Source organism: Nicotiana tomentosiformis, chromosome 6, assembly GCF_000390325.3.
Source record: "Nicotiana tomentosiformis chromosome 6, ASM39032v3, whole genome shotgun sequence".
Classification (NCBI taxonomy): domain Eukaryota; kingdom Viridiplantae; phylum Streptophyta; class Magnoliopsida; order Solanales; family Solanaceae; genus Nicotiana; species Nicotiana tomentosiformis.
Genome location: NC_090817.1, coordinates 120,640,496 through 120,647,609, shown reverse-complemented (window position 1 = coordinate 120,647,609; position 7,114 = coordinate 120,640,496). Strand labels below are relative to the sequence as shown.

The following is a 7,114-nucleotide window of genomic DNA, read 5'->3' as shown; positions in this document are numbered from 1 at the left end:
GGAAGAAGGTGTAAGGCATTTTTCGAGTCCCGTGGTTCTAGCACGGTCGCTTTATTGACTACATTTGGCTTATATTATTTTTGGATAACCTATGTTTTATTAGTTCTCATGTTTTACCTATGTCCGCTTTTATTGCTTGATTAGATTTATAAAAATTATCTTGAAATAAGTCACGCATACGTGTACTCATTTTTGTTTGGCGTCAAGAATCATGCCACGCGTACGTGTACACAATCAATAACACATTTATCATTATTCGAAGTTGATTGGTCAAGTCATGTGAACGCGCACTTGTATTATTTTCCTAAACTAATTTGAAATTATTGTAAGACCAAGAGTTTATGGATATAAAATTATTTGGAAGTCGGGAAATATATTAGTTATTTAAAGTATTGAAAAGTCATCCACACTTAGAAATATTTACAACTTACTACTCTATCTTTGAAATTATGAGACATTTATCCATTATGGAAGAATGAGCTAATTATTAGTCTAGTGACAAAATTATTGGACCTGACAGATTTATACTCAATCCAACCCATGTCTAATTCTTTCTTTCCTATCAAATATGGTAACTCATTTCTGGTTCACTTACTTGAACTCCAACGCATGGCCCATTAATATGGCAAGATCTTCATTCTTAATTCTAAATAGCAAATCTCATTAAGATGAAATCCTATTCAAATAATCTGTTGACAAATCGCTTGAAACATGTAAAAGAAAATTACAACATGATAATGTGTATAAATAAAACAACACAAAAAATTATCACATGAACCTCTATAAGAATATCACACAAAACAATAAAATAATTAACAAAGGGAGGATAAGCAATGAACCTTTAAGCAAAAAATTTCCTTCAGAACTTGATTAATGCAAAAATAATTCTGAGCCGAGCAAATACACCAAAACCAAGGGCAAATCGGCAGATGAGAAGAAAATCTAGCGACGAACCTTCTAAAATTCGAGCGCGGACTTAAACTCGACTGTACCTCGTGAGGCTGCTGGTTTTTGGCGTGAGAGAGGTGACTATTAATGAAGCTTCACAAGGTGTTTTTAGGCTTGAATTTGAGGCATTTTTATTTCTTAAACAGGGTGATGAATTGCTTGAATTTTCGAAAGAAATAATAAAACGAGTAGAAATTCACTTGGCGCAGAAGAAGAATTTTGTTTTCTCTCAATTCTCTCCTCTATTTTTTCATTTCTTCTCCCCTTTTCTCCTCACATTTCTCTTCTATTTATAGGGGGGAAATTCTGAATTTTTTCAGATTTATTTTTCTATTATTTTATTATTTTATTATTTTTTTAATTAAAAAGAATTCCCACTTCCTATTTTTCTTCTTTTTAAAAAAAATAATAATTTCCCACTTTCCTTTACTTTTATTTTTAAATTTTTCACTTTTTTTTACTTTACTTTGTTTTATTTTCCACTTATTTTACTTTTGTTTTTTAATTTCCACTTATTTTACTTTTTCTTTTTTTAATTTCCACTTTGTTTTATTTTTTAAAAAATAATTTCAGCTACCTTTACTTTTATTTTTTTAATTTTATATTTCTTTTACTTTTCATTTTTTTAAAAATTTGCACATTCTTTTACTTTTATCTTTTTAATTTTCCACTTTCTTTTACTTTTTTATAAAAAATAATTTCCACCTACTTTTACTTTTAATTTTTTATTCCATACTTTAAAATTTTTTATTATTTTATTCCCATCCGAAAATTTAAAAAATATTTATTTTTTCGTTTTTTAATTTATTTTATTTTAAAATAAAGATAAAAAATAAAAATAATACTAATAGTAATAATTTGACCTCTTAAATTATTTTTAATTCTTACCCTATATTTAAAAAAATATAACAAAGCTAAAAATATATATATTAAATTTCTAAAAATATTTATATAGTAGAATGTGGTAAAAATTTAAATATAGTGAAAAATTAGGTGCGCACACATATTGTTCTAGTAGAGTATTAATTAGGCAAAATACATAAATTACATCTAAACTATACGCCAAATCTCTTTTACACATTATTTGTAGGCTGAAATTATATTACACACCCAACCTCTTAAAAGTGTGTCTAATACACACCTTTTTTTTACCCCGACCAAAACACCAAGATAGAAGCGCATCTACCAGATAATACTGTCTAAATACTGTTTAATGCCACGTGTCAACAAATCCCTCGTCTTCCCCACCCTCCCTCTGTCTTTCTATCTTGTTTCTTCGCCGGCCAACCTCCACCTCCAGCCCTTCTCTTCTTTTTTCATCCTTTTTTTTCAAACTTTTATTTGTTCAAAACTCTCTATCCCTTCATCATCTTCCTCATCAATACCACCACACGCCATTTTCCTCCATTGAAGCACTTTTTTTTATTTCTATTTTTATTTAAGTGTAACTATTTTTAAGATTTGAAGTACTCTCGCCTTACAATTAGAATTATTTAGTTGGGATTTATGCTGTTGATTTGGAACTCAAATGGGTTAAGAAAATTGGGCAAAAATTTACAAGCTTGGAATATAGTAATTAAAATTATGAGTGGTGTCACACCTCCTTTTGACGGGAAAATGAGTTTTTCCACTTTAAGTGACATTATTAAAATGGGATTAATTTATTTTAATATTTAGAATCGTCATTTGGAATAATTATTATGGTTTCCCACGTCACCGATTTATTTTAAAATCCCAAATCAAAAAAAACTGAATCTGTTTAAAGTTTGCGAAACACAGAAGACCGGGTAAGAAATTATGTTAACCCAGGAGAATGTATTAGGCATTTTCGAATTATGCGATTTTTAGCACAGTCGCTTTACAATCTACACTCTGCTTATTAATTTGATTATTACGTATTTTAGAATCTATGTGCATTTTAACCTTTTACCGCATTTACATTACTCGATTATGATGTTATAGAATTATCTTGAAACGAACCACATGTGTATGAATACATTTTATTTAGTGCAATAAAAATCATGTCATACGTACGTATACACAATTAATAACACTTTATTATTAGTAAGGTTGTTTTGCCAAAGTCGCGTGAACATGTATCTTGATTTATTTTGGGATCATAATTATGCCACGCGAACGTGTACATAATCATGCCAGTAGATTAGAACGCGCATAAAGCATCCTACGAATATTCATAAGTTAATTAATTTCCTAAAAAGAACTTATTTGAGATTAGTGTGAGGTATGATTATGAAAAGCATTGTGGATTTAAAAGGGATATTTTTAATTGTTTAACTTTGAGAGGACTAATGTGTAGATCAATACTCTAATTCTATGGGATGAAAAGGGGCAATCACCCACTGTTAATTCAAGTTTATACTCACGAAATGTGGTTGATTGAATGACAAGGGTGTTGGAGTTAATAATACCACTCAGGCTTAATGATTTAGACTCAATTTGAGCCTTTATCACAATAAAATGGGCCTGACCAAATTCCAAGTGGAACTCTTATGGGTTTGGGCCTGGAGGCCACTGAAATGGGCTAGCTTAAAGTCAGGCTCGCAACTAGCCTTAAACAAAGTTGTTTTCTCAGAACTGGGCTCCAAGTGACGCCCAAACGTCAAAAGAAAAGGGTAATTCAGCATATGCTCATTTGCGTAAGCTTCATCCGATCTAACATTACTTACACAATCATAGGTAGGAATAAATCAGTTACAAAAATTTCAACCAATTTGAGAAAACTAAAGTAACAATTGTTAACCCACCGATTAATTACAAAACCGATGAACTAAATTGTTACGAACTCTCTGATTCAATCCTTAGACTCATGAAAATGGCTTCCAAGTTCTAAACTAAATGAATTAAAATAGTATACAAATGACCTTCTCGATGTTTCTTCTTCAGATTTCCAGATGCAAATGCAAAATAATCAGAACAGGAAGATATGATATGAACACTTCCTTCTAGCTTCATTTAAACCCGAAAACATCAACTCCAATTATGTTTCACCACTGTGTTTCAGTATGTTGTATATTCTATACTACAACAGAAATAACATTAGCATGCTTTGATAGGATAAATGATTATCAGTAGTCACTAAATAAATTTGTGAGTAGTTTCAATCTAAATTTCAGTTAAATAAACAAAACAAACAGAGAACTGATGTTAACATAGGAGTGTAGATAAACAGATTTAGCAAACAAACAAAGTCGTGAAGAAAATCGAACACATATTGCAACAATAATTCAGATCTCATAACAAACCAACAGAAACTCAAAACAACTAACACATGGCCCATTGACACTAATCAATGCAAATTTACACGTTCATAACTTCAGAGATTGATAGGGAGAGAGATTCAAATAAATTAAATCATTAAACATGTTAGATCTATAGAATTAGGCATTAAACATCTTTAATTTCACTCATGATTTCAATTTAAAGCTACAGAGGTGTTTGAACATACCTACACAGCAACAAACAAGTCTTAAAATAGCCAAATAAAGGCTGAGAACAACTACAACTGAAGCTAAGCTACTAGTTGACAGAGAACAGCAGCAAACAACCAGTAATCAAAGCTAGATCAACTTCGAAACCCAAAAATGCAAGAGAGAATACAACAAATCGAAACAGCTACAACTTATGAACTGTTTTGAGTGAAAGCTAACCTAGAACTCTATTGTTTTTTCATGCTTTTCTTCAGAACTTTGGTTTTCTTTTCAGATCTCCATGTTTTTGAATTCCAGATGTTGTGTGAGTGCAGTGAATGAAGATGAATGTGTGAGAATGAATAGAGATGAGTGAGAGTCTGTTGGGTATTCTGTGGATATGAGAGTGAATTTGTATTTTGAAATCTCAGATTGTGAAAAGATGAGTGTGTCTTGCGTGAGAGTGAGAGTGAGAATGAATGGTTTTAATAGGTGTGAAGAGTGTCCTGTTATATAGAAATGCAGAGAATCTTTTTCAGTTATTTTTTTTCTTTTACATCCCTCTAAATTATGTTATTTACCTACTAAAATTACCTATTGACCTCTAAGTGAAACACTAGAAGGTGTTTTAGCAAGATATGGCTAGTCAACAGCGATTTGACCGGGTCTTGATGACTTCGAAATACCCTAATACTTATATCATTGAATAGATTTTTTTCATATCTATCTAATGATATATGCATAGAGGTATGCCGATACTAAGGTCAAAGTAATCAGAGAAGGGCCGAATGGATAGGTATTTCTATGGGGTAATGGCGGGGCGGAAATGGTAGTACGATCTTATTATGATGATGTAAAGGAGGAAAAGTGGAGAAGAAACATGGTGGTTTCACGTCTTTTGGCTGACTCCGGACGGTGGAGGCGATTTCCGGTCGGTGGTCAACGGTGGTCAACGTCGGCTTTGGGGTGGCACGGGCGACGAAGCGATTACCGGTGGGGTGATTGGTGGCGGCTAATGATATAGAGGAAGGAGAGTGTATTAGGTTAGAAATGAGGTGTTTTAGGACAATTTTATGTAACTAAAGGGACCAGTTTTCTGTCGTCAGATGAGATCTGATGGATGATGGAGATTAATTGGGGCTGAAACGGTGTCGTTTTGGTGGTTGTAAGGTCTGGACTGGGTATTGGACTGGGTTTGGGGCAGAGCTGGGTGGTAATTTGAGAAGGAAACTGGGCCGTTTAATTTGTTGGCCCAGTTCAAAAATAGAAAACAAACTGCCCCGTTCTTTCCTTCTCATCTTTCAATTTTAAATTTTCAACTTTAACCACTTTTAATTAATCCACCTAAAATCACAACTAATTTGCAAAATTATCCCTATTTATCTATTTTGATCTAGCCATTAACAAATCAATTAACTATTTGACACATTAAAGAAAGAAACTAATTGATTAAACCTAAAATGCCAATATGCAACATGTCTAATGTATTTTTGTGACTTTTCAATAAAATGTAATAAACTCTTACGATGCAATCTAAAAATCAAACATGAAGGATAAAATATTTTTGGTGATTTTTCTATAACTTCAAAATATTCCTAGTGACGCAAAAAATGCAAATGGTCTATTAATGCACAAGAAATGCAATCAAATAAATAAACAAAAATGCTAAACTCTATAAGATCAATTTTGTGATTTTTTGGGAGTAATTTTCGAGCGGGGTAAAAATTACTTGCTCACAACTGTCCCTCTTTGCACGAAAATATGAAGAATTTTCGGACAAAGATAAAGTGAGCAAACATGAACAGTTTTTGCCCATTTGATACTCCGTGGGAAGCATTTTGAAAAAGTTTGACCGAACCTTGCTTTCGAGATTGCCTACATATCCTTGGCTATAAAGGAATCAGGTAAGTGTAGCTCTGTAAAGTTTGGTAGTTGGGACTACCGAAAGGCTATGATCTCACGGTTGTTGCTACTGTTGTTGCTTGCTAAACTCTTTATTACACCAAAAATAAAAATCAAAAGAAACTAAACAAGCATATCAGCTATGAGTTACAAGATTTCTATTTATAAATCTTCTCAAACCCGATCTTGAGTCTTGACTGGTTCTTCATACAGACTCTGATTTAAACCTTAATGTTTGCTAGCTGCAGGTGCTAGTTCATTCTTCTATGGCTTCTTCTGATAAAAACGGGGCATACAATGCTCGTGACTTCAATCATGTCTTGAGCAATCCACATCTTTTCATCCACTTCTGCATTTTGGATTACTTCTTTTTCTTTTCTTTTCATTAGTTTTGGATTGAGACTTCTTCTTTTGGCCATCTCGGACCCTGTGCCTCGAGGTAAAGCCCGCTCAGACACCAAAACAAACAAACAAACAAACAAAATTTTTCTGCCCTATTTTTCATTAGGAAAATTTCATGAGTTATTGTTGCCAAAATTCTAAACTGCTTCATTATTGAAAGCAATAAAAGGCCAAGAATGGTGTACCCTAGGAAAACATGATGATTTATTTTTGAATGGTGTACCCTTCTTGTCAAAATGACTCCTCAACTAAGGATTGATGTACCTTATGTTGGGAAAATACAACGAGGGAATGGTATACCCTATATTAGTAATGATATCAGGGAGTGATGTATCCTGCACTTAAGATTAAATCAGCTAGGGAGTGGTGTACCCTATGTTAGAAAATACAACTAGGGATTGGTGTACCCTATACTGTAAAAGACTAGAGAGTGG

The 7,114-nt window shown here is 32.7% G+C and overlaps 1 long non-coding RNA gene across 1 annotated transcript; it reads right to left on the bottom strand.

The window, feature by feature from the left end:
• Positions 1–3,576: 3,576 nt before the first annotated feature.
• LOC104100331 (uncharacterized) lies at positions 3,577–5,454 on the bottom strand. Its single transcript, XR_687220.4, has 2 exons — positions 4,617–5,454; positions 3,577–3,983 (listed from the first exon to the last, which is right to left on the bottom strand). It is a non-coding gene; the product is annotated as an uncharacterized lncRNA (long non-coding RNA).
• Between the last annotated feature and the right edge of the window lie 1,660 nt (positions 5,455–7,114).